The sequence below is a fragment of the Phyllobates terribilis genome, unplaced genomic scaffold (assembly GCF_046119375.1).
Source record: "Phyllobates terribilis strain yellow unplaced genomic scaffold, ASM4611937v1 Scaffold_169__1_contigs__length_4117513, whole genome shotgun sequence".
Taxonomy (NCBI): Eukaryota; Metazoa; Chordata; class Amphibia; order Anura; family Dendrobatidae; genus Phyllobates; species Phyllobates terribilis.
In genome coordinates this window covers 1,484,072-1,509,528 of record NW_027362929.1, presented here as the reverse complement: position 1 = coordinate 1,509,528, position 25,457 = coordinate 1,484,072, and the positions used below count along the sequence as shown (strand labels likewise).

Sequence of the window (25,457 nt, the reverse complement as noted above, 5' to 3'; positions counted from 1 at the left end):
GCTTTGCTTTTCTTCTCCTCATTGGATTTTTCATGTTAAAAGTTGCAGAAGCCAGATGACAAGCTCATTTTGGTTCAACTTCAGCAACTGTGCATTGCATTGCCATGTAATGTAGTGTAATGCAATGCTATCTATCTAGCTTTCCCTCTATACTTCTTTTTGGATAAACAGACATTTTAGGCAAGCATTTTGGAGCTTTCACCTAAATAACTACAGGTGGTGAGATAAGCTGCACAATATAATTGACCTTTCAGTATATTGTTGCACACACACCATCTATTTAGCAAATGCCCTTGTTATCAACAGCAGCCTTTTAAACTCACCTGAGCTAACAGGTATGTGAGCTGGTTACTCTGCTGCGCTTAAAATTTCTTTTTTGGTTTGCTACAATGCCTTTTCTGAAACGTTGTCTCCCTCTGCTGGAACACTGACTTCTTTCATTTAATGCCTGCAGACTATAAAAGAGAAACCAACCCAAAAAGTTTGGTTGATTAGTCTGTGGCATTCTTTTAAACTGTTGCTTATGGCGGTCTCTGTGAGCTTCTCAGTGACATTCAGCCATCCAGGTATCCCGCCTGCAGTAGACGGAATGTGGCAATGGAACGCTGGCTGCGCGTGTCATAATAGGCTCTGAGCCTTTATATACCTGCGCACAGCAGCATCCACCTTCAATCTGCTGCTGGACAGCCAGCAGCAGCAGCAGCAGGAGAGGTAATTAATCAGCAACCCTCCTGCTAAGGGTAGACAGCTGCTCGTTCCACCCCCCCCCACCTTAATTGGTTCTCCTCCCTTCCAACGGTGTTGAGGCGGGTGGGAACAGCCGGGGGTTGAGGGTACTGTGCTAAAAGAGGTGGAGTTATGCAGATCTAAAACGCGTGGATTGCAGCAGCAGCAAGCCGAAAAGTGCAGGCATGTGAGGGATCTAGAGGTTGACAGCATGTCTTCTTAACGGGAGTCCAGGTGGCCATCTCCACAAATGGACTTTTCAGAATCCTTGGGTGGCACCGTAGTCGGAAACCAATTCTGGTTATCGCTTCTCGGCCTTTTGGCTAAGATCAAGTGTAGTATCTGTTCTTATCAGTTTAATATCTGATACGTCCCCTATCTGGGGACCATATATTAAATGGATTTTTAGAACAGGGAGATGGAAAAAGAGCTTGCTCTGTCCACTCCACGCATTGACCTGGTATTGCAGTATCTCCAGGACCGGTGCACCCCTTCTTTAATGCAGTTTCTAAAATCAGAAAGAATTGAATTCAATGCTTTTTGTTCATTTTGCTTGTTTGTCGGATTTTGGGATGGACTCTTTGGCTTTGCTTTTCTTCTCCTCATTGGATTTTTCATGTTAAAAGTTGCAGAAGCCAGATGACAAGCTCATTTTGGTTCAACTTCAGCAACTGTGCATTGCATTGCCATGTAATGTAATGTAATGCAATGCTATCTATCTAGCTCTCCCTCTATACTTCCTTTTGGATAAACAGACATATTAGGCAAGCATTTTGGAGCTTTCACCTAAATAACTACAGGTGGTGAGATAAGCTGCACAATATAATTGACCTTTCAGTATATTGTTGCACACACACCATCTATTTAGCAAATGCCCTTGTTATCAACAGCAGCCTTTTAAACTCACCTGAGCTAACAGGTATGTGAGCTGGTTACTCTGCTGCGCTTAAAATTTCTTTTTTGGTTTGCTACAATGCCTTTTCTGAAACGTTGTCTCCCTCTGCTGGAACACTGACTTCTTTCATTTAATGCCTGCAGACTATAAAAGAGAAACCAACCCAAAAAGTTTGGTTGATTAGTCTGTGGCATTCTTTTAAACTGTTGCTTATGGCGGTCTCTGTGAGCTTCTCAGTGACATTCAGCCATCCAGGTATCCCGCCTGCAGTAGACGGAATGTGGCAATGGAACGCTGGCTGCGCGTGTCATAATAGGCTCTGAGCCTTTATATACCTGCGCACAGCAGCAGCCACCTTCAGTCTGCTGCTGGACAGCCAGCAGCAGCAGCAGGAGAGGTAATTAATCAGCAACCCTCCTGCTAAGGGTAGACAGCTGCTCGTTCCACCCCCCCCCCCGCCTTAATTGGTTCTCCTCCCTTCCAACGGTGTTGAGGCGGGTGGGAACAGCCGGGGGTTGAGGGTACTGTGCTAAAAGAGGTGGAGTTATGCAGATCTAAAACGCGTGGATTGCAGCAGCAGCAAGCCGAAAAGTGCAGGCATGTGAGGGATCTAGAGGTTGACAGCATGACTTCTTAACGGGAGTCCAGGTGGCCATCTCCACAAATGGACTTTTCAGAATCCTTGGGTGGCACCGTAGTCGGAAACCAATTCTGGTTATCGCTTCTCGGCCTTTTGGCTAAGATCAAGTGTAGTATCTGTTCTTATCAGTTTAATATCTGATACGTCCCCTATCTGGGGACCATATATTAAATGGATTTTTAGAACAGGGAGATGGAAAAAGAGCTTGCTCTGTCCACTCCACGCATTGACCTGGTATTGCAGTATCTCCAGGACCGGTGCACCCCTTCTTTAATGCAGTTTCTAAAATCAGAAAGAATTGAATTCAATGCTTTTTGTTCATTTTGCTTGTTTGTCGGATTTTGGGATGGACTCTTTGGCTTTGCTTTTCTTCTCCTCATTGGATTTTTCATGTTAAAAGTTGCAGAAGCCAGATGACAAGCTCATTTTGGTTGAACTTCAGCAACTGTGCATTGCATTGCCATGTAATGTAATGTAATGCAATGCTATCTATCTAGCTCTCCCTCTATACTTCCTTTTGGATAAACAGACATATTAGGCAAGCATTTTGGAGCTTTCACCTAAATAACTACAGGTGGTGAGATAAGCTGCACAATATAATTGACCTTTCAGTATATTGTTGCACACACACCATCTATTTAGCAAATGCCCTTGTTATCAACAGCAGCCTTTTAAACTCACCTGAGCTAACAGGTATGTGAGCTGGTTACTCTGCTGCGCTTAAAATTTCTTTTTTGGTTTGCTACAATGCCTTTTCTGAAACGTTGTCTCCCTCTGCTGGAACACTGACTTCTTTCATTTAATGCCTGCAGACTATAAAAGAGAAACCAACCCAAAAAGTTTGGTTGATTAGTCTGTGGCATTCTTTTAAACTGTTGCTTATGGCGGTCTCTGTGAGCTTCTCAGTGACATTCAGCCATCCAGGTATCCCGCCTGCAGTAGACGGAATGTGGCAATGGAACGCTGGCTGCGCGTGTCATAATAGGCTCTGAGCCTTTATATACCTGCGCACAGCAGCAGCCACCTTCAGTCTGCTGCTGGACAGCCAGCAGCAGCAGCAGCAGGAGAGGTAATTAATCAGCAACCCTCCTGCTAAGGGTAGACAGCTGCTCGTTCCACCCCCCCCCCGCCTTAATTGGTTCTCCTCCCTTCCAACGGTGTTGAGGCGGGTGGGAACAGCCGGTGGTTGAGGGTACTGTGCTAAAAGAGGTGGAGTTATGCAGATCTAAAACGCGTGGATTGCAGCAGCAGCAAGCCGAAAAGTGCAGGCATGTGAGGGATCTAGAGGTTGACAGCATGTCTTCTTAACGGGAGTCCAGGTGGCCATCTCCACAAATGGACTTTTCAGAATCCTTGGGTGGCACCGTAGTCGGAAACCAATTCTGGTTATCGCTTCTCGGCCTTTTGGCTAAGATCAAGTGTAGTATCTGTTCTTATCAGTTTAATATCTGATACGTCCCCTATCTGGGGACCATATATTAAATGGATTTTTAGAACAGGGAGATGGAAAAAGAGCTTGCTCTGTCCACTCCACGCATTGACCTGGTATTGCAGTATCTCCAGGACCGGTGCACCCCTTCTTTAATGCAGTTTCTAAAATCAGAAAGAATTGAATTCAATGCTTTTTGTTCATTTTGCTTGTTTGTCGGATTTTGGGATGGACTCTTTGGCTTTGCTTTTCTTCTCCTCATTGGATTTTTCATGTTAAAAGTTGCAGAAGCCAGATGACAAGCTCATTTTGGTTCAACTTCAGCAACTGTGCATTGCATTGCCATGTAATGTAATGTAATGCAATGCTATCTATCTAGCTCTCCCTCTATACTTCCTTTTGGATAAACAGACATATTAGGCAAGCATTTTGGAGCTTTCACCTAAATAACTACAGGTGGTGAGATAAGCTGCACAATATAATTGACCTTTCAGTATATTGTTGCACACACACCATCTATTTAGCAAATGCCCTTGTTATCAACAGCAGCCTTTTAAACTCACCTGAGCTAACAGGTATGTGAGCTGGTTACTCTGCTGCGCTTAAAATTTCTTTTTTGGTTTGCTACAATGCCTTTTCTGAAACGTTGTCTCCCTCTGCTGGAACACTGACTTCTTTCATTTAATGCCTGCAGACTATAAAAGAGAAACCAACCCAAAAAGTTTGGTTGATTAGTCTGTGGCATTCTTTTAAACTGTTGCTTATGGCGGTCTCTGTGAGCTTCTCAGTGACATTCAGCCATCCAGGTATCCCACCTGCAGTAGACGGAATGTGGCAATGGAACGCTGGCTGCGCGTGTCATAATAGGCTCTGAGCCTTTATATACCTGCGCACAGCAGCAGCCACCTTCAGTCTGCTGCTGGACAGCCAGCAGCAGCAGCAGCAGGAGAGGTAATTAATCAGCAACCCTCCTGCTAAGGGTAGACAGCTGCTCGTTCCACCCCCCCCCCCCGCCTTAATTGGTTCTCCTCCCTTCCAACGGTGTTGAGGCGGGTGGGAACAGCCGGGGGTTGAGGGTACTGTGCTAAAAGAGGTGGAGTTATGCAGATCTAAAACGCGTGGATTGCAGCAGCAGCAAGCCGAAAAGTGCAGGCATGTGAGGGATCTAGAGGTTGACAGCATGTCTTCTTAACGGGAGTCCAGGTGGCCATCTCCACAAATGGACTTTTCAGAATCCTTGGGTGGCACCGTAGTCGGAAACCAATTCTGGTTATCGCTTCTCGGCCTTTTGGCTAAGATCAAGTGTAGTATCTGTTCTTATCAGTTTAATATCTGATACGTCCCCTATCTGGGGACCATATATTAAATGGATTTTTAGAACAGGGAGATGGAAAAAGAGCTTGCTCTGTCCACTCCACGCATTGACCTGGTATTGCAGTATCTCCAGGACCGGTGCACCCCTTCTTTAATGCAGTTTCTAAAATCAGAAAGAATTGAATTCAATGCTTTTTGTTCATTTTGCTTGTTTGTCGGATTTTGGGATGGACTCTTTGGCTTTGCTTTTCTTCTCCTCATTGGATTTTTCATGTTAAAAGTTGCAGAAGCCAGATGACAAGCTCATTTTGGTTCAACTTCAGCAACTGTGCATTGCATTGCCATGTAATGTAATGTAATGCAATGCTATCTATCTAGCTCTCCCTCTATACTTCCTTTTGGATAAACAGACATATTAGGCAAGCATTTTGGAGCTTTCACCTAAATAACTACAGGTGGTGAGATAAGCTGCACAATATAATTGACCTTTCAGTATATTGTTGCACACACACCATCTATTTAGCAAATGCCCTTGTTATCAACAGCAGCCTTTTAAACTCACCTGAGCTAACAGGTATGTGAGCTGGTTACTCTGCTGCGCTTAAAATTTCTTTTTTGGTTTGCTACAATGCCTTTTCTGAAACGTTGTCTCCCTCTGCTGGAACACTGACTTCTTTCATTTAATGCCTGCAGACTATAAAAGAGAAACCAACCCAAAAAGTTTGGTTGATTAGTCTGTGGCATTCTTTTAAACTGTTGCTTATGGCGGTCTCTGTGAGCTTCTCAGTGACATTCAGCCATCCAGGTATCCCACCTGCAGTAGACGGAATGTGGCAATGGAACGCTGGCTGCGCGTGTCATAATAGGCTCTGAGCCTTTATATACCTGCGCACAGCAGCAGCCACCTTCAGTCTGCTGCTGGACAGCCAGCAGCAGCAGCAGCAGGAGAGGTAATTAATCAGCAACCCTCCTGCTAAGGGTAGACAGCTGCTCGTTCCACCCCCCCCCCCCCGCCTTAATTGGTTCTCCTCCCTTCCAACGGTGTTGAGGCGGGTGGGAACAGCCGGGGGTTGAGGGTACTGTGCTAAAAGAGGTGGAGTTATGCAGATCTAAAACGCGTGGATTGCAGCAGCAGCAAGCCGAAAAGTGCAGGCATGTGAGGGATCTAGAGGTTGACAGCATGTCTTCTTAACGGGAGTCCAGGTGGCCATCTCCACAAATGGACTTTTCAGAATCCTTGGGTGGCACCGTAGTCGGAAACCAATTCTGGTTATCGCTTCTCGGCCTTTTGGCTAAGATCAAGTGTAGTATCTGTTCTTATCAGTTTAATATCTGATACGTCCCCTATCTGGGGACCATATATTAAATGGATTTTTAGAACAGGGAGATGGAAAAAGAGCTTGCTCTGTCCACTCCACGCATTGACCTGGTATTGCAGTATCTCCAGGACCGGTGCACCCCTTCTTTAATGCAGTTTCTAAAATCAGAAAGAATTGAATTCAATGCTTTTTGTTCATTTTGCTTGTTTGTCGGATTTTGGGATGGACTCTTTGGCTTTGCTTTTCTTCTCCTCATTGGATTTTTCATGTTAAAAGTTGCAGAAGCCAGATGACAAGCTCATTTTGGTTCAACTTCAGCAACTGTGCATTGCATTGCCATGTAATGTAATGTAATGCAATGCTATCTATCTAGCTCTCCCTCTATACTTCCTTTTGGATAAACAGACATATTAGGCAAGCATTTTGGAGCTTTCACCTAAATAACTACAGGTGGTGAGATAAGCTGCACAATATAATTGACCTTTCAGTATATTGTTGCACACACACCATCTATTTAGCAAATGCCCTTGTTATCAACAGCAGCCTTTTAAACTCACCTGAGCTAACAGGTATGTGAGCTGGTTACTCTGCTGCGCTTAAAATTTCTTTTTTGGTTTGCTACAATGCCTTTTCTGAAACGTTGTCTCCCTCTGCTGGAACACTGACTTCTTTCATTTAATGCCTGCAGACTATAAAAGAGAAACCAACCCAAAAAGTTTGGTTGATTAGTCTGTGGCATTCTTTTAAACTGTTGCTTATGGCGGTCTCTGTGAGCTTCTCAGTGACATTCAGCCATCCAGGTATCCCGCCTGCAGTAGACGGAATGTGGCAATGGAACGCTGGCTGCGCGTGTCGTAATAGGCTCTGAGCCTTTATATACCTGCGCACAGCAGCAGCCACCTTCAGTCTGCTGCTGGACAGCCAGCAGCAGCAGCAGGAGAGGTAATTAATCAGCAACCCTCCTGCTAAGGGTAGACAGCTGCTCGTTCCACCCCCCCCCCGCCTTAATTGGTTCTCCTCCCTTCCAACGGTGTTGAGGCGGGTGGGAACAGCCGGGGGTTGAGGGTACTGTGCTAAAAGAGGTGGAGTTATGCAGATCTAAAACGCGTGGATTGCAGCAGCAGCAAGCCGAAAAGTGCAGGCATGTGAGGGATCTAGAGGTTGACAGCATGTCTTCTTAACGGGAGTCCAGGTGGCCATCTCCACAAATGGACTTTTCAGAATCCTTGGGTGGCACCGTAGTCGGAAACCAATTCTGGTTATCGCTTCTCGGCCTTTTGGCTAAGATCAAGTGTAGTATCTTTCGAAAAGGCGGTTTTGGATGTTGGCCGCCCTAGTAGATTGATACATTATGCACACTGGGGTTTAGGCGCTTGTTAGTACGCCAGGTGGCTAATATAGTCATCTGGTGGAAAGCATGGCCCCCCAGGATCGACGCCATTGGGCCGGGGAAGATCGAAAGCCCGAAGTGTGAAGTGCCCCAGGAGTGGTGACCCTGGGGTGCCTTAACTCACTGGGATTGGGAACCCCACTTGAGTTTATGGCACATTTGCACAAGCACTTCAAATTTTCTTTCTTCGCACACACCCTTATTCCGGGCCTTCTGGCCTTAGGATGGGGAATTTTTCAATTCCCGGTTGAAGGTCCGGGCAGTATTATACTGTGAAACCTTCACTATTTATTTAATTTCTTTGTCACTGTGTGTCCACTTATTCACGTGTGTCACGTCCTACTAGGATTTTGTCGGGATGCGGTTCCCTTACGGGTTCCTCTCTTGGCAGGTCTAGGGGGGGAGTGTGTGGCCATCAGGTTCCGCTCCCCCCTGAACCCCCCTGGCTCTCCTCTTTCGGGAGGAGAGCGTTGTTGGCTCCCCTCTTCCGGGAGGGGAGCACAGTCTTTGGCTCCCAGTGCCTTGCTCGGGTGAGAACTCGGGCAGGTGCTGGGGGTATGATTGGGTCGCCTCTGGCTTCGGCTGGAGGTGGCTTTTTGTCCCTGTTCCTCGCTGTGGCCTTTTGGCTCGGAGGGACGGGGAATGGTTTGGGGGACCATTCTCCTTTTGGAGAGGGTTTCAAGAAGACCAGCATCCTAGTGCACTTTTTTTGTGGCACTTGTCACTTTTTTAAGCGCACTCGGGTTTTGTACACGAAGTCGGGCTTTAAAAAAAAAAAAAAAAAAAAAAAAAATCTGTTCTTATCAGTTTAATATCTGATACGTCCCCTATCTGGGGACCATATATTAAATGGATTTTTAGAACAGGGAGATGGAAAAAGAGCTTGCTCTGTCCACTCCACGCATTGACCTGGTATTGCAGTATCTCCAGGACCGGTGCACCCCTTCTTTAATGCAGTTTCTAAAATCAGAAAGAATTGAATTCAATGCTTTTTGTTCATTTTGCTTGTTTGTCGGATTTTGGGATGGACTCTTTGGCTTTGCTTTTCTTCTCCTCATTGGATTTTTCATGTTAAAAGTTGCAGAAGCCAGATGACAAGCTCATTTTGGTTCAACTTCAGCAACTGTGCATTGCATTGCCATGTAATGTAATGTAATGCAATGCTATCTATCTAGCTCTCCCTCTATACTTCCTTTTGGATAAACAGACATATTAGGCAAGCATTTTGGAGCTTTCACCTAAATAACTACAGGTGGTGAGATAAGCTGCACAATATAATTGACCTTTCAGTATATTGTTGCACACACACCATCTATTTAGCAAATGCCCTTGTTATCAACAGCAGCCTTTTAAACTCACCTGAGCTAACAGGTATGTGAGCTGGTTACTCTGCTGCGCTTAAAATTTCTTTTTTGGTTTGCTACAATGCCTTTTCTGAAACGTTGTCTCCCTCTGCTGGAACACTGACTTCTTTCATTTAATGCCTGCAGACTATAAAAGAGAAACCAACCCAAAAAGTTTGGTTGATTAGTCTCTGGCATTCTTTTAAACTGTTGCTTATGGCGGTCTCTGTGAGCTTCTCAGTGACATTCAGCCATCCAGGTTTCTCGCCTGCAGTAGACGGAATGTGGCAATGGAACGCTGGCTGCGCGTGTCATAATAGGCTCTGAGCCTTTATATACCTGCGCACAGCAGCAGCCACCTACAGTCTGCTGCTGGATAGCCAGCAGCAGCAGCAGCAGGAGAGGTAATTAATCAGCAACCCTCCTGCTAAGGGTAGACAGCTGCTCGTTCCACCCCCCCCCCGCCTTAATTGGTTCTCCTCCCTTCCAACGGTGTTGAGGCGGGTGGGAACAGCCGGGGGTTGAGGGTACTGTGCTAAAAGAGGTGGAGTTATGCAGATCTAAAACGCGTGGATTGCAGCAGCAGCAAGCCGAAAAGTGCAGGCATGTGAGGGATCTAGAGGTTGACAGCATGTCTTCTTAACGGGAGTCCAGGTGGCCATCTCCACAAATGGACTTTTCAGAATCCTTGGGTGGCACCGTAGTCGGAAACCAATTCTGGTTATCGCTTCTCGGCCTTTTGGCTAAGATCAAGTGTAGTATCTGTTCTTATCAGTTTAATATCTGATACGTCCCCTATCTGGGGACCATATATTAAATGGATTTTTAGAACAGGGAGATGGAAAAAGAGCTTGCTCTGTCCACTCCACGCATTGACCTGGTATTGCAGTATCTCCAGGACCGGTGCACCCCTTCTTTAATGCAGTTTCTAAAATCAGAAAGAATTGAATTCAATGCTTTTTGTTCATTTTGCTTGTTTGTCGGATTTTGGGATGGACTCTTTGGCTTTGCTTTTCTTCTCCTCATTGGATTTTTCATGTTAAAAGTTGCAGAAGCCAGATGACAAGCTCATTTTGGTTCAACTTCAGCAACTGTGCATTGCATTGCCATGTAATGTAATGTAATGCAATGCTATCTATCTAGCTCTCCCTCTATACTTCCTTTTGGATAAACAGACATATTAGGCAAGCATTTTGGAGCTTTCACCTAAATAACTACAGGTGGTGAGATAAGCTGCACAATATAATTGACCTTTCAGTATATTGTTGCACACACACCATCTATTTAGCAAATGCCCTTGTTATCAACAGCAGCCTTTTAAACTCACCTGAGCTAACAGGTATGTGAGCTGGTTACTCTGCTGCGCTTAAAATTTCTTTTTTGGTTTGCTACAATGCCTTTTCTGAAACGTTGTCTCCCTCTGCTGGAACACTGACTTCTTTCATTTAATGCCTGCAGACTATAAAAGAGAAACCAACCCAAAAAGTTTGGTTGATTAGTCTGTGGCATTCTTTTAAACTGTTGCTTATGGCGGTCTCTGTGAGCTTCTCAGTGACATTCAGCCATCCAGGTATCCCGCCTGCAGTAGACGGAATGTGGCAATGGAACGCTGGCTGCGCGTGTCATAATAGGCTCTGAGCCTTTATATACCTGCGCACAGCAGCAGCCACCTTCAGTCTGCTGCTGGACAGCCAGCAGCAGCAGCAGCAGGAGAGGTAATTAATCAGCAACCCTCCTGCTAAGGGTAGACAGCTGCTCGTTCCACCCCCCCCCCCGCCTTAATTGGTTCTCCTCCCTTCCAACGGTGTTGAGGCGGGTGGGAACAGCCGGGGGTTGAGGGTACTGTGCTAAAAGAGGTGGAGTTATGCAGATCTAAAACGCGTGGATTGCAGCAGCAGCAAGCCGAAAAGTGCAGGCATGTGAGGGATCTAGAGGTTGACAGCATGTCTTCTTAACGGGAGTCCAGGTGGCCATCTCCACAAATGGACTTTTCAGAATCCTTGGGTGGCACCGTAGTCGGAAACCAATTCTGGTTATCGCTTCTCGGCCTTTTGGCTAAGATCAAGTGTAGTATCTGTTCTTATCAGTTTAATATCTGATACGTCCCCTATCTGGGGACCATATATTAAATGGATTTTTAGAACAGGGAGATGGAAAAAGAGCTTGCTCTGTCCACTCCACGCATTGACCTGGCATTGCAGTATCTCCAGGACCGGTGCACCCCTTCTTTAATGCAGTTTCTAAAATCAGAAAGAATTGAATTCAATACTTTTTGTTCATTTTGCTTGTTTGTCGGATTTTGGGATGGACTCTTTGGCTTTGCTTTTCTTCTCCTCATTGGATTTTTCATGTTAAAAGTTGCAGAAGCCAGATGACAAGCTCATTTTGGTTCAACTTCAGCAACTGTGCATTGCATTGCCATGTAATGTAATGTAATGCAATGCTATCTATCTAGCTCTCCCTCTATACTTCCTTTTGGATAAACAGACATATTAGGCAAGCATTTTGGAGCTTTCACCTAAATAACTACAGGTGGTGAGATAAGCTGCACAATATAATTGACCTTTCAGTATATTGTTGCACACACACCATCTATTTAGCAAATGCCCTTGTTATCAACAGCAGCCTTTTAAACTCACCTGAGCTAACAGGTATGTGAGCTGGTTACTCTGCTGCGCTTAAAATTTCTTTTTTGGTTTGCTACAATGCCTTTTCTGAAACGTTGTCTCCCTCTGCTGGAACACTGACTTCTTTCATTTAATGCCTGCAGACTATAAAAGAGAAACCAACCCAAAAAGTTTGGTTGATTAGTCTGTGGCATTCTTTTAAACTGTTGCTTATGGCGGTCTCTGTGAGCTTCTCAGTGACATTCAGCCATCCAGGTATCCCGCCTGCAGTAGACGGAATGTGGCAATGGAACGCTGGCTGCGCGTGTCATAATAGGCTCTGAGCCTTTATATACCTGCGCACAGCAGCAGCCACCTTCAGTCTGCTGCTGGACAGCCAGCAGCAGCAGCAGCAGGAGAGGTAATTAATCAGCAACCCTCCTGCTAAGGGTAGACAGCTGCTCGTTCCACCCCCCCCCCGCCTTAATTGGTTCTCCTCCCTTCCAACGGTGTTGAGGCGGGTGGGAACAGCCGGGGGTTGAGGGTACTGTGCTAAAAGAGGTGGAGTTATGCAGATCTAAAACGCGTGGATTGCAGCAGCAGCAAGCCGAAAAGTGCAGGCATGTGAGGGATCTAGAGGTTGACAGCATGTCTTCTTAACGGGAGCCCAGGTGGCCATCTCCACAAATGGACTTTTCAGAATCCTTGGGTGGCACCGTAGTCGGAAACCAATTCTGGTTATCGCTTCTCGGCCTTTTGGCTAAGATCAAGTGTAGTATCTGTTCTTATCAGTTTAATATCTGATACGTCCCCTATCTGGGGACCATATATTAAATGGATTTTTAGAACAGGGAGATGGAAAAAGAGCTTGCTCTGTCCACTCCACGCATTGACCTGGTATTGCAGTATCTCCAGGACCGGTGCACCCCTTCTTTAATGCAGTTTCTAAAATCAGAAAGAATTGAATTCAATGCTTTTTGTTCATTTTGCTTGTTTGTCGGATTTTGGGATGGACTCTTTGGCTTTGCTTTTCTTCTCCTCATTGGATTTTTCATGTTAAAAGTTGCAGAAGCCAGATGACAAGCTCATTTTGGTTCAACTTCAGCAACTGTGCATTGCATTGCCATGTAATGTAATGTAATGCAATGCTATCTATCTAGCTCTCCCTCTATACTTCCTTTTGGATAAACAGACATATTAGGCAAGCATTTTGGAGCTTTCACCTAAATAACTACAGGTGGTGAGATAAGCTGCACAATATAATTGACCTTTCAGTATATTGTTGCACACACACCATCTATTTAGCAAATGCCCTTGTTATCAACAGCAGCCTTTTAAACTCACCTGAGCTAACAGGTATGTGAGCTGGTTACTCTGCTGCGCTTAAAATTTCTTTTTTGGTTTGCTACAATGCCTTTTCTGAAACGTTGTCTCCCTCTGCTGGAACACTGACTTCTTTCATTTAATGCCTGCAGACTATAAAAGAGAAACCAACCCAAAAAGTTTGGTTGATTAGTCTGTGGCATTCTTTTAAACTGTTGCTTATGGCGGTCTGTGTGAGCTTCTCAGTGACATTCAGCCATCCAGGTATCCCGCCTGCAGTAGACGGAATGTGGCAATGGAACGCTGGCTGCGCGTGTCATAATAGGCTCTGAGCCTTTATATACCTGCGCACAGCAGCAGCCACCTTCAGTCTGCTGCTGGACAGCCAGCAGCAGCAGCAGCAGGAGAGGTAATTAATCAGCAACCCTCCTGCTAAGGGTAGACAGCTGCTCGTTCCACCCCCCCCCCCGCCTTAATTGGTTCTCCTCCCTTCCAACGGTGTTGAGGCGGGTGGGAACAGCCGGGGGTTGAGGGTACTGTGCTAAAAGAGGTGGAGTTATGCAGATCTAAAACGGGTGGATTGCAACAGCAGCAAGCCGAAAAGTGCAGGCATGTGAGGGATCTAGAGGTTGACAGCATGTCTTCTTAACGGGAGTCCAGGTGGCCATCTCCACAAATGGACTTTTCAGAATCCTTGGGTGGCACCGTAGTCGGAAACCAATTCTGGTTATCGCTTCTCGGCATTTTGGCTAAGATCAAGTGTAGTATCTGTTCTTATCAGTTTAATATCTGATACGTCCCCTATCTGGGGACCATATATTAAATGGATTTTTAGAACAGGGAGATGGAAAAAGAGCTTGCTCTGTCCACTCCACGCATTGACCTGGTATTGCAGTATCTCCAGGACCGGTGCACCCCTTCTTTAATGCAGTTTCTAAAATCAGAAAGAATTGAATTCAATGCTTTTTGTTCATTTTGCTTGTTTGTCGGATTTTGGGATGGACTCTTTGGCTTTGCTTTTCTTCTCCTCATTGGATTTTTCATGTTAAAAGTTGCAGAAGCCAGATGACAAGCTCATTTTGGTTCAACTTCAGCAACTGTGCATTGCATTGCCATGTAATGTAATGTAATGCAATGCTATCTATCTAGCTCTCCCTCTATACTTCCTTTTGGATAAACAGACATATTAGGCAAGCATTTTGGAGCTTTCACCTAAATAACTACAGGTGGTGAGATAAGCTGCACAATATAATTGACCTTTCAGTATATTGTTGCACACACACCATCTATTTAGCAAATGCCCTTGTTATCAACAGCAGCCTTTTAAACTCACCTGAGCTAACAGGTATGTGAGCTGGTTACTCTGCTGCGCTTAAAATTTCTTTTTTGGTTTGCTACAATGCCTTTTCTGAAACGTTGCCTCCCTCTGCTGGAACACTGACTTCTTTCATTTAATGCCTGCAGACTATAAAAGAGAAACCAACCCAAAAAGTTTGGTTGATTAGTCTGTGGCATTCTTTTAAACTGTTGCTTATGGCGGTCTCTGTGAGCTTCTCAGTGACATTCAGCCATCCAGGTATCCCGCCTGCAGTAGACGGAATGTGGCAATGGAACGCTGGCTGCGCGTGTCATAATAGGCTCTGAGCCTTTATATACCTGCGCACAGCAGCAGCCACCTTCAGTCTGCTGCTGGACAGCCAGCAGCAGCAGCAGCAGGAGAGGTAATTAATCAGCAACCCTCCTGCTAAGGGTAGACAGCTGCTCGTTCCACCCCCCCCCCGCCTTAATTGGTTCTCCTCCCTTCCAACGGTGTTGAGGCGGGTGGGAACAGCCGGGGGTTGAGGGTACTGTGCTAAAAGAGGTGGAGTTATGCAGATCTAAAACGCGTGGATTGCAGCAGCAGCAAGCCGAAAAGTGCAGGCATGTGAGGGATCTAGAGGTTGACAGCATGTCTTCTTAACGGGAGTCCAGGTGGCCATCTCCACAAATGGACTTTTCAGAATCCTTGGGTGGCACCGTAGTCGGAAACCAATTCTGGTTATCGCTTCTCGGCCTTTTGGCTAAGATCAAGTGTAGTATCTGTTCTTATCAGTTTAATATCTGATACGTCCCCTATCTGGGGACCATATATTAAATGGATTTTTAGAACAGGGAGATGGAAAAAGAGCTTGCTCTGTCCACTCCACGCATTGACCTGGTATTGCAGTATCTCCAGGACCGGTGCACCCCTTCTTTAATGCAGTTTCTAAAATCAGAAAGAATTGAATTCAATGCTTTTTGTTCATTTTGCTTGTTTGTCAGATTTTGGGATGGACTCTTTGGCTTTGCTTTTCTTCTCCTCATTGGATTTTTCATGTTAAAAGTTGCAGAAGCCAGATGACAAGCTCATTTTGGTTCAACTTCAGCAACTGTGCATTGCATTGCCATGTAATGTAATGTAATGCAATGCTATCTATCTAGCTCTCCCTCTATACTTCCTTTTGGATAAACAGACATATTAGGCAAGCATTTTGGAGCTTTCACCTAAATAACTACAGGTGGTGAGATAAGCTGCACAATATAATTGACCTTTCAGTATATTGTTGCACACACACCATCTATTTAGCAAATGCCCTTGTTATCAACAGCAGCCTTTTAAACTCACCTGAGCTAACAGGTATGTGAGCTGGTTACTCTGCTGCGCTTAAAATTTCTTTTTTGGTTTGCTACAATGCCTTTTCTGAAACGTTGTCTCCCTCTGCTGGAACACTGACTTCTTTCATTTAATGCCTGCAGACTATAAAAGAGAAACCAACCCAAAAAGTTTGGTTGATTAGTCTGTGGCATTCTTTTAAACTGTTGCTTATGGCGGTCTCTGTGAGCTTCTCAGTGACATTCAGCCATCCAGGTATCCCGCCTGCAGTAGACGGAATGTGGCAATGGAACGCTGGCTGCGCGTGTCATAATAGGCTCTGAGCCTTTATATACCTGCGCACAGCAGCAGCCACCTTCAGTCTGCTGCTGGACAGCCAGCAGCAGCAGCAGCAGGAGAGGTAATTAATCAGCAACCCTCCTGCTAAGGGTAGACAGCTGCTCGTTCCACCCCCCCCCCGCCTTAATTGGTTCTCCTCCCTTCCAACGGTGTTGAGGCGGGTGGGAACAGCCGGGGGTTGAGGGTACTGTGCTAAAAGAGGTGGAGTTATGCAGATCTAAAACGCGTGGATTGCAGCAGCAGCAAGCCGAAAAGTGCAGGCATGTGAGGGATCTAGAGGTTGACAGCATGTCTTCTTAACGGGAGTCCAGGTGGCCATCTCCACAAATGGACTTTTCAGAATCCTTGGGTGGCACCGTAGTCGGAAACCAATTCTGGTTATCGCTTCTCGGCCTTTTGGCTAAGATCAAGTGTAGTATCTGTTCTTATCAGTTTAATATCTGATACGTCCCCTATCTGGGGACCATATATTAAATGGATTTTTAGAACAGGGAGATGGAAAAAGAGCTTGCTCTGTCCACTCCACGCATTGACCTGGTATTGCAGTATCTCCAGGACCGGTGCACCCCTTCTTTAATGCAGTTTCTAAAATCAGAAAGAATTGAATTCAATGCTTTTTGTTCATTTTGCTTGTTTGTCAGATTTTGGGATGGACTCTTTGGCTTTGCTTTTCTTCTCCTCATTGGATTTTTCATGTTAAAAGTTGCAGAAGCCAGATGACAAGCTCATTTTGGTTCAACTTCAGCAACTGTGCATTGCATTGCCATGTAATGTAATGTAATGCAATGCTATCTATCTAGCTCTCCCTCTATACTTCCTTTTGGATAAACAGACATATTAGGCAAGCATTTTGGAGCTTTCACCTAAATAACTACAGGTGGTGAGATAAGCTGCACAATATAATTGACCTTTCAGTATATTGTTGCACACACACCATCTATTTAGCAAATGCCCTTGTTATCAACAGCAGCCTTTTAAACTCACCTGAGCTAACAGGTATGTGAGCTGGTTACTCTGCTGCGCTTAAAATTTCTTTTTTGGTTTGCTACAATGCCTTTTCTGAAACGTTGTCTCCCTCTGCTGGAACACTGACTTCTTTCATTTAATGCCTGCAGACTATAAAAGAGAAACCAACCCAAAAAGTTTGGTTGATTAGTCTGTGGCATTCTTTTAAACTGTTGCTTATGGCGGTCTCTGTGAGCTTCTCAGTGACATTCAGCCATCCAGGTATCCCGCCTGCAGTAGACGGAATGTGGCAATGGAACGCTGGCTGCGCGTGTCATAATAGGCTCTGAGCCTTTATATACCTGCGCACAGCAGCAGCCACCTTCAGTCTGCTGCTGGACAGCCAGCAGCAGCAGCAGCAGGAGAGGTAATTAATCAGCAACCCTCCTGCTAAGGGTAGACAGCTGCTCGTTCCACCCCCCCCCCCCCGCCTTAATTGGTTCTCCTCCCTTCCAACGGTGTTGAGGCGGGTGGGAACAGCCGGGGGTTGAGGGTACTGTGCTAAAAGAGGTGGAGTTATGCAGATCTAAAACGCGTGGATTGCAGCAGCAGCAAGCCGAAAAGTGCAGGCATGTGAGGGATCTAGAGGTTGACAGCATGTCTTCTTAACGGGAGTCCAGGTGGCCATCTCCACAAATGGACTTTTCAGAATCCTTGGGTGGCACCGTAGTCGGAAACCAATTCTGGTTATCGCTTCTCGGCCTTTTGGCTAAGATCAAGTGTAGTATCTGTTCTTATCAGTTTAATATCTGATACGTCCCCTATCTGGGGACCATATATTAAATGGATTTTTAGAACAGGGAGATGGAAAAAGAGCTTGCTCTGTCCACTCCACGCATTGACCTGGTATTGCAGTATCTCCAGGACCGGTGCACCCCTTCTTTAATGCAGTTTCTAAAATCAGAAAGAATTGAATTCAATGCTTTTTGTTCATTTTGCTTGTTTGTCGGATTTTGGGATGGACTCTTTGGCTTTGCTTTTCTTCTCCTCATTGGATTTTTCATGTTAAAAGTTGCAGAAGCCAGATGACAAGCTCATTTTGGTTCAACTTCAGCAACTGTGCATTGCATTGCCATGTAATGTAATGTAATGCAATGCTATCTATCTAGCTCTCCCTCTATACTTCCTTTTGGATAAACAGACATATTAGGCAAGCATTTTGGAGCTTTCACCTAAATAACTACAGGTGGTGAGATAAGCTGCACAATATAATTGACCTTTCAGTATATTGTTGCACACACACCATCTATTTAGCAAATGCCCTTGTTATCAACAGCAGCCTTTTAAACTCACCTGAGCTAACAGGTATGTGAGCTGGTTACTCTGCTGCGCTTAAAATTTCTTTTTTGGTTTGCTACAATGCCTTTTCTGAAACGTTGTCTCCCTCGGCTGGAACACTGACTTCTTTCATTTAATGCCTGCAGACTATAAAAGAGAAACCAACCCAAAAAGTTTGGTTGATTAGTCTGTGGCATTCTTTTAAACTGTTGCTTATGGCGGTCTCTGTGAGCTTCTCAGTGACATTCAGCCATCCAGGTATCCCGCCAGCAGTAGACGGAATGTGGCAATGGAACGCTGGCTGCGCGTGTCATAATAGGCTCTGAGCCTTTATATACCTGCGCACAGCAGCAGCCACCTTCAGTCTGCTGCTGGACAGCCAGCAGCAGCAGCAGCAGGAGAGGTAATTAATCAGCAACCCTCCTGCTAAGGGTAGACAGCTGCTCGTTCCACCCCCCCCCTCGCCTTAATTGGTTCTCCTCCCTTCCAACGGTGTTGAGGCGGGTGGGAACAGCCGGGGGTTGAGGGTACTGTGCTAAAAGAGGTGGAGTTATGCAGATCTAAAACGCGTGGATTGCAGCAGCAGCAAGCCGAAAAGTGCAGGCATGTGAGGGATCTAGATGTTGACAGCATGTCTTCTTAACGGGAGTCCAGGTGGCCATCTCCACAAATGGACTTTTCAGAATCCTTGGGTGGCACCGTAGTCGGAAACCAATTCTGGTTATCGCTTCTCGGCCTTTTGGCTAAGATCAAGTGTAGTATCTTTCGAAAAGGCGGTTTTGGATGTTGGCCGCCCTAGTAGATTGATACATTATGCACACTGGGGTTTAGGCGCTTGTTAGTACGCCAGGTGTCTAATATAGTCATCTGGTGGAAAGCATGGCCCCCCAGGATCGACGCCATTGGGCCGGGGAAGATCGAAAGCCCGAAGTGTGAAGTGCCCCAGGAGTGGTGACCCTGGGGTGCCTTAACTCACTGGGATTGGGAACCCCACTTGAGTTTATGGCACATTTGCACAAGCACTTCAAATTTTCTTTCTTCGCACACACCCTTATTCTGGACATTCTGGCCTTAGGATGGGGAATTTTTCAATTCCCGGTCGAAGGTCCGGGCAGTATTATACTGTGAAACCTTCACTATTTATTTAATTTCTTTGTCACTGTGTGTCCACTTATTCACGTGTGTCACGTCCTACTAGGATTTTGTCGGGATGCGGTTCCCTTACGGGTTCCTCTCTTGGCAGGTCTAGGGGGGGAGTGTGTGGCCATCAGGTTCCGCTCCCCCCTGAACCCCCCTGGCTCTCCTCTTTCGGGAGGAGAGCATTGTTGGCTCCCCTCTTCCGGGAGGGGAGCACAGTCTTTGGCTCCCAGTGCCTTGCTCGGGTGAGAACTCGGGCAGGTGCTGGGGGTAAGATTGGGTCGCCTCTGGCTTCGGCTGGAGGTGGCTTTTTGTCCCTGTTCCTCGCTGTGGCCTTTTGGCTCGGAGGGACGGGGAATGGTTTGGGGGACCCTTCTCCTTTTGGAGAGGGTTTCAAGAAGACCAGCATCCTAGTGCACTTTTTTTGTGGCACTTGTCACTTTTTTAAGCGCACTCGGGTTTTGTACACGAATTCGGGCTTTCGAAAAAGAAAAAAAAAAAAAAAAAAAAAAAAAAAAAAATCTGTTCTTATCAGTTTAATATCTGATACGTCCCCTATCTGGGGACCATATATTAAATGGATTTTTAGAACAGGGAGATGGAAAAAGAGCTTGCTCTGTCCACTCCACGCATTGACCTGGTATTGCAGTATCTCCAGGACCGGTGCACCCCTTCTTTAATGCAGTTTCTAAAATCAGAAAGAATTGAATTCAATGCTTTTTGTTCATTTTGCTTGTTTGTCGGATTTTGGGATGGACTCTTTGGCTTTGCTTTTCTTCTCCTCATTGGATTTTTCATGTTAAAAGTTGCAGAAGCCAGATGACAAGCTCATTTTGGTTCAACTTCAGCAACTGTGCATTGCATTGCCATGTAATGTAATGTAATGCAATGCTATCTATCTAGCTCTCCCTCTATACTTCCTTTTGGATAAACAGACATATTAGGCAAGCATTTTGGAGCTTTCACCTAAATAACTACAGGTGGTGAGATAAGCTGCACAATATAATTGACCTTTCAGTATATTGTTGCACACACACCATCTATTTAGCAAATGCCCTTGTTATCAACAGCAGCCTTTTAAACTCACCTGAGCTAACAGGTATGTGAGTTGGTTACTCTGCTGCGCTTAAAATTTCTTTTTTGGTTTGCTACAATGCCTTTTCTGAAACGTTGTCTCCCTCTGCTGGAACACTGACTTCTTTCATTTAATGCCTGCAGACTATAAAAGAGAAACCAACCCAAAAAGTTTGGTTGATTAGTCTATGGCATTCTTTTAAACTGTTGCTTATGGCGGTCTCTGTGAGCTTCTCAGTGACATTCAGCCATCCAGGTATCCCGCCTGCAGTAGACGGAATGTGGCAATGGAACGCTGGCTGCGCGTGTCATAATAGGCTCTGAGCCTTTATATACCTGCGCACAGCAGCAGCCACCTTCAGTCTGCTGCTGGACAGCCAGCAGCAGCAGCAGCAGGAGAGGTAATTAATCAGCAACCCTCCTGCTAAGGGTAGACAGCTGCTCGTTCCACCCCCCCCCCCCCGCCTTAATTGGTTCTCCTCCCTTCCAACGGTGTTGAGGCGGGTGGGAACAGCCGGGGGTTGAGGGTACTGTGCTAAAAGAGGTGGAGTTATGCAGATCTAAAAAGCGTGGATTGCAGCAGCAGCAAGACGAAAAGTGCAGGCATGTGAGGGATCTAGAGGTTGACAGCATGTCTTCTTAACGGGAGTCCAGGTGGCCATCTCCACAAATGGACTTTTCAGAATCCTTGGGTGGCACCGTAGTCGGAAACCAATTCTGGTTATCGCTTCTCGGCCTTTTGGCTAAGATCAAGTGTAGTATCTGTTCTTATCAGTTTAATATCTGATACGTCCCCTATCTGGGGACCATATATTAAATGGATTTTTAGAACAGGGAGATGGAAAAAGAGCTTGCTCTGTCCACTCCACGCATTGACCTGGTATTGCAGTATCTCCAGGACCGGTGCACCCCTTCTTTAATGCAGTTTCTAAAATCAGAAAGAATTGAATTCAATGCTTTTTGTTCATTTTGCTTGTTTGTCGGATTTTGGGATGGACTCTTTGGCTTTGCTTTTCTTCTCCTCATTGGATTTTTCATGTTAAAAGTTGCAGAAGCCAGATGACAAGCTCATTTTGGTTCAACTTCAGCAACTGTGCATTGCATTGCCATGTAATGTAATGTAATGCAATGCTATCTATCTAGCTCTCCCTCTATACTTCCTTTTGGATAAACAGACATATTAGGCAAGCATTTTGGAGCTTTCACCTAAATAACTACAGGTGGTGAGATAAGCTGCACAATATAATTGACCTTTCAGTATATTGTTGCACACACACCATCTATTTAGCAAATGCCCTTGTTATCAACAGCAGCCTTTTAAACTCACCTGAGCTAACAGGTATGTGAGCTGGTTACTCTGCTGCGCTTAAAATTTCTTTTTTGGTTTGCTACAATGCCTTTTCTGAAACGTTGTCTCCCTCTGCTGGAACACTGACTTCTTTCATTTAATGCCTGCAGACTATAAAAGAGAAACCAACCCAAAAAGTTTGGTTGATTAGTCTATGGCATTCTTTTAAACTGTTGCTTATGGCGGTCTCTGTGAGCTTCTCAGTGACATTCAGCCATCCAGGTATCCCGCCTGCAGTAGACGGAATGTGGCAATGGAACGCTGGCTGCGCGTGTCATAATAGGCTCTGAGCCTTTATATACCTGCGCACAGCAGCAGCCACCTTCAGTCTGCTGCTGGACAGCCAGCAGCAGCAGCAGGAGAGGTAATTAATCAGCAACCCTCCTGCTAAGGGTAGACAGCTGCTCGTTCCAACCCCCCCCCCCGCCTTAATTGGTTCTCCTCCCTTCCAACGGTGTTGAGGCGGGTGGGAACAGCCGGGGGTTGAGGGTACTGTGCTAAAAGAGGTGGAGTTATGCAGATCTAAAACGCGTGGATTGCAGCAGCAGCAAGACGAAAAGTGCAGGCATGTGAGGGATCTAGAGGTTGACAGCATGTCTTCTTAACGGGAGTCCAGGTGGCCATCTCCACAAATGGACTTTTCAGAATCCTTGGGTGGCACCGTAGTCGGAAACCAATTCTGGTTATCGCTTCTCGGCCTTTTGGCTAAGATCAAGTGTAGTATCTGTTCTTATCAGTTTAATATCTGATACGTCCCCTATCTGGGGACCATATATTAAATGGATTTTTAGAACAGGGAGATGGAAAAAGAGCTTGCTCTGTCCACTCCACGCATTGACCTGGTATTGCAGTATCTCCAGGACCGGTGCACCCCTTCTTTAATGCAGTTTCTAAAATCAGAAAGAATTGAATTCAATGCTTTTTGTTCATTTTGCTTGTTTGTCGGATTTTGGGATGGACTCTTTGGCTTTGCTTTTCTTCTCCTCATTGGATTTTTCATGTTAAAAGTTGCAGAAGCCAGATGACAAGCTCATTTTGGTTCAACTTCAGCAACTGTGCATTGCATTGCCATGTAATGTAATGTAATGCAATGCTATCTATCTAGCTCTCCCTCTATACTTCCTTTTGGATAAACAGACATATTAGGCAAGCATTTTGGAGCTTTCACCTAAATAACTACAGGTGGTGAGATAAGCTGCACAATATAATTGACCTTTCAGTATATTGTTGCACACACACCATCTATTTAGCAAATGCCCTTGTTATCAACAGCAGCCTTTTAAACTCACCTGAGCTAACAGGTATGTGAGCTGGTTACTCTGCTGCGCTTAAAATTTCTTTTTTGGTTTGCTACAATGCCTTTTCTGAAACGTTGTCTCCCTCTGCTGGAACACTGACTTCTTTCATTTAATGCCTGCAGACTATAAAAGAGAAACCAACCCAAAAAGTTTGGTTGATTAGTCTATGGCATTCTTTTAAACTGTTGCTTATGGCGGTCTCTGTGAGCTTCTCAGTGACATTCAGCCATCCAGGTATCCCGCCTGCAGTAGACGGAATGTGGCAATGGAACGCTGGCTGCGCGTGTCATAATAGGCTCTGAGCCTTTATATACCTGCGCACAGCAGCAGCCACCTTCAGTCTGCTGCTGGACAGCCAGCAGCAGCAGCAGCAGGAGAGGTAATTAATCAGCAACCCTCCTGCTAAGGGTAGACAGCTGCTCGTTCCACCCCCCCCCCGCCTTAATTGGTTCTCCTCCCTTCCAACGGTGTTGAGGCGGGTGGGAACAGCCGGGGGTTGAGGGTACTGTGCTAAAAGAGGTGGAGTTAGGCAGATCTAAAACGCGTGGATTGCAGCAGCAGCAAGCCGAAAAGTGCAGGCATGTGAGGGATCTAGAGGTTGACAGCATGTCTTCTTAACGGGAGTCCAGGTGGCCATCTCCACAAATGGACTTTTCAGAATCCTTGGGTGGCACCGTAGTCGGAAACCAATTCTGGTTATCGCTTCTCGGCCTTTTGGCTAAGATCAAGTGTAGTATCTGTTCTTATCAGTTTAATATCTGATACGTCCCCTATCTGGGGACCATATATTAAATGGATTTTTAGAACAGGGAGATGGAAAAAGAGCTTGCTCTGTCCACTCCACGCATTGACCTGGTATTGCAGTATCTCCAGGACCGGTGCACCCCTTCTTTAATGCAGTTTCTAAAATCAGAAAGAATTGAATTCAATGCTTTTTGTTCATTTTGCTTGTTTGTCGGATTTTGGGATGGACTCTTTGGCTTTGCTTTTCTTCTCCTCATTGGATTTTTCATGTTAAAAGTTGCAGAAGCCAGATGACAAGCTCATTTTGGTTCAACTTCAGCAACTGTGCATTGCATTGCCATGTAATGTAATGTAATGCAATGCTATCTATCTAGCTCTCCCTCTATACTTCCTTTTGGATAAACAGACATATTAGGCAAGCATTTTGGAGCTTTCACCTAAATAACTACAGGTGGTGAGATAAGCTGCACAATATAATTGACCTTTCAGTATATTGTTGCACACACACCATCTATTTAGCAAATGCCCTTGTTATCAACAGCAGCCTTTTAAACTCACCTGAGCTAACAGGTATGTGAGCTGGTTACTCTGCTGCGCTTAAAATTTCTTTTTTGGTTTGCTACAATGCCTTTTCTGAAACGTTGTCTCCCTCTGCTGGAACACTGACTTCTTTCATTTAATGCCTGCAGACTATAAAAGAGAAACCAACCCAAAAAGTTTGGTTGATTAGTCTGTGGCATTCTTTTAAACTGTTGCTTATGGCGGTCTCTGTGAGCTTCTCAGTGACATTCAGCCATCCAGGTATCCCGCCTGCAGTAGACGGAATGTGGCAATGGAACGCTGGCTGCGCGTGTCATAATAGGCTCTGAGCCTTTATATACCTGCGCACAGCAGCAGCCACCTTCAGTCTGCTGCTGGACAGCCAGCAGCAGCAGCAGCAGGAGAGGTAATTAATCAGCAACCCTCCTGCTAAGGGTAGACAGCTGCTCGTTCCACCCCCCCCCGCCTTAATTGGTTCTCCTCCCTTCCAACGGTGTTGAGGCGGGTGGGAACAGCCGGGGGTTGAGGGTACTGTGCTAAAAGAGGTTGAGTTATGCAGATCTAAAACGCGTGGATTGCAGCAGCAGCAAGCCGAAAAGTGCAGGCATGTGAGGGATCTAGAGGTTGACAGCATGTCTTCTTAACGGGAGTCCAGGTGGCCATCTCCACAAATGGACTTTTCAGAATCCTTGGGTGGCACCGTAGTCGGAAAGCAATTCTGGTTATCGCTTCTCGGCCTTTTGGCTAAGATCAAGTGTAGTATCTGTTCTTATCAGTTTAATATCTGATACGTCCCCTATCTGGGGACCATATATTAAATGGATTTTTAGAACAGGGAGATGGAAAAAGAGCTTGCTCTGTCCACTCCACGCATTGACCTGGTATTGCAGTATCTCCAGGACCGGTGCACCCCTTCTTTAATGCAGTTTCTAAAATCAGAAAGAATTGAATTCAATGCTTTTTGTTCATTTTGCTTGTTTGTCGGATTTTGGGATGGACTCTTTGGCTTTGCTTTTCTTCTCCTCATTGGATTTTTCATGTTAAAAGTTGCAGAAGCCAGATGACAAGCTCATTTTG

The 25,457-nt window shown here is 45.5% G+C and overlaps 16 non-coding genes and 4 pseudogenes across 16 annotated transcripts; all 20 read left to right on the top strand.

The window, feature by feature from the left end:
• Nucleotides 1-1,029: 1,029 nt before the first annotated feature.
• LOC141208514 (U2 spliceosomal RNA) lies at nt 1,030-1,220 on the top strand. The gene has a single exon (XR_012278740.1). It is a non-coding gene; the product is annotated as a U2 spliceosomal RNA (small nuclear RNA).
• Nucleotides 1,221-2,338: 1,118 nt separating this feature from the next.
• Nucleotides 2,339-2,529, top strand: LOC141208513 (U2 spliceosomal RNA). Its single transcript, XR_012278739.1, has one exon. It is a non-coding gene; the product is annotated as a U2 spliceosomal RNA (small nuclear RNA).
• A 1,120-nt stretch (nt 2,530-3,649) lies between these two features.
• LOC141208512 (U2 spliceosomal RNA) lies at nt 3,650-3,840 on the top strand. The gene has a single exon (XR_012278738.1). It is a non-coding gene; the product is annotated as a U2 spliceosomal RNA (small nuclear RNA).
• A 1,122-nt stretch (nt 3,841-4,962) lies between these two features.
• Nucleotides 4,963-5,153, top strand: LOC141208510 (U2 spliceosomal RNA). The gene has a single exon (XR_012278736.1). It is a non-coding gene; the product is annotated as a U2 spliceosomal RNA (small nuclear RNA).
• Nucleotides 5,154-6,276: 1,123 nt separating this feature from the next.
• On the top strand, nt 6,277-6,467 carry LOC141208509 (U2 spliceosomal RNA). Its single transcript, XR_012278735.1, has one exon. It is a non-coding gene; the product is annotated as a U2 spliceosomal RNA (small nuclear RNA).
• A 1,117-nt stretch (nt 6,468-7,584) lies between these two features.
• On the top strand, nt 7,585-7,676 carry LOC141210820 (U2 spliceosomal RNA; annotated as a pseudogene).
• Nucleotides 7,677-8,434: 758 nt separating this feature from the next.
• On the top strand, nt 8,435-8,659 carry LOC141210661 (U2 spliceosomal RNA; annotated as a pseudogene).
• Nucleotides 8,660-9,779: 1,120 nt separating this feature from the next.
• Nucleotides 9,780-9,970, top strand: LOC141208508 (U2 spliceosomal RNA). Its single transcript, XR_012278734.1, has one exon. It is a non-coding gene; the product is annotated as a U2 spliceosomal RNA (small nuclear RNA).
• A 1,121-nt stretch (nt 9,971-11,091) lies between these two features.
• Nucleotides 11,092-11,282, top strand: LOC141210005 (U2 spliceosomal RNA). Its single transcript, XR_012280187.1, has one exon. It is a non-coding gene; the product is annotated as a U2 spliceosomal RNA (small nuclear RNA).
• Nucleotides 11,283-12,402: 1,120 nt separating this feature from the next.
• On the top strand, nt 12,403-12,593 carry LOC141208507 (U2 spliceosomal RNA). The gene has a single exon (XR_012278733.1). It is a non-coding gene; the product is annotated as a U2 spliceosomal RNA (small nuclear RNA).
• A 1,121-nt stretch (nt 12,594-13,714) lies between these two features.
• Nucleotides 13,715-13,905, top strand: LOC141210381 (U2 spliceosomal RNA). The gene has a single exon (XR_012280552.1). It is a non-coding gene; the product is annotated as a U2 spliceosomal RNA (small nuclear RNA).
• Nucleotides 13,906-15,025: 1,120 nt separating this feature from the next.
• On the top strand, nt 15,026-15,216 carry LOC141208506 (U2 spliceosomal RNA). The gene has a single exon (XR_012278732.1). It is a non-coding gene; the product is annotated as a U2 spliceosomal RNA (small nuclear RNA).
• A 1,120-nt stretch (nt 15,217-16,336) lies between these two features.
• Nucleotides 16,337-16,527, top strand: LOC141208505 (U2 spliceosomal RNA). The gene has a single exon (XR_012278731.1). It is a non-coding gene; the product is annotated as a U2 spliceosomal RNA (small nuclear RNA).
• A 1,123-nt stretch (nt 16,528-17,650) lies between these two features.
• Nucleotides 17,651-17,841, top strand: LOC141208503 (U2 spliceosomal RNA). The gene has a single exon (XR_012278730.1). It is a non-coding gene; the product is annotated as a U2 spliceosomal RNA (small nuclear RNA).
• Nucleotides 17,842-18,962: 1,121 nt separating this feature from the next.
• LOC141210819 (U2 spliceosomal RNA) lies at nt 18,963-19,054 on the top strand (annotated as a pseudogene).
• Nucleotides 19,055-19,848: 794 nt separating this feature from the next.
• On the top strand, nt 19,849-20,050 carry LOC141210702 (U2 spliceosomal RNA; annotated as a pseudogene).
• A 1,123-nt stretch (nt 20,051-21,173) lies between these two features.
• On the top strand, nt 21,174-21,364 carry LOC141208502 (U2 spliceosomal RNA). The gene has a single exon (XR_012278729.1). It is a non-coding gene; the product is annotated as a U2 spliceosomal RNA (small nuclear RNA).
• A 1,119-nt stretch (nt 21,365-22,483) lies between these two features.
• On the top strand, nt 22,484-22,674 carry LOC141208501 (U2 spliceosomal RNA). Its single transcript, XR_012278728.1, has one exon. It is a non-coding gene; the product is annotated as a U2 spliceosomal RNA (small nuclear RNA).
• Nucleotides 22,675-23,794: 1,120 nt separating this feature from the next.
• On the top strand, nt 23,795-23,985 carry LOC141208500 (U2 spliceosomal RNA). Its single transcript, XR_012278727.1, has one exon. It is a non-coding gene; the product is annotated as a U2 spliceosomal RNA (small nuclear RNA).
• A 1,119-nt stretch (nt 23,986-25,104) lies between these two features.
• Nucleotides 25,105-25,295, top strand: LOC141208498 (U2 spliceosomal RNA). The gene has a single exon (XR_012278725.1). It is a non-coding gene; the product is annotated as a U2 spliceosomal RNA (small nuclear RNA).
• The last annotated feature ends 162 nt before the right edge of the window (nt 25,296-25,457 follow it).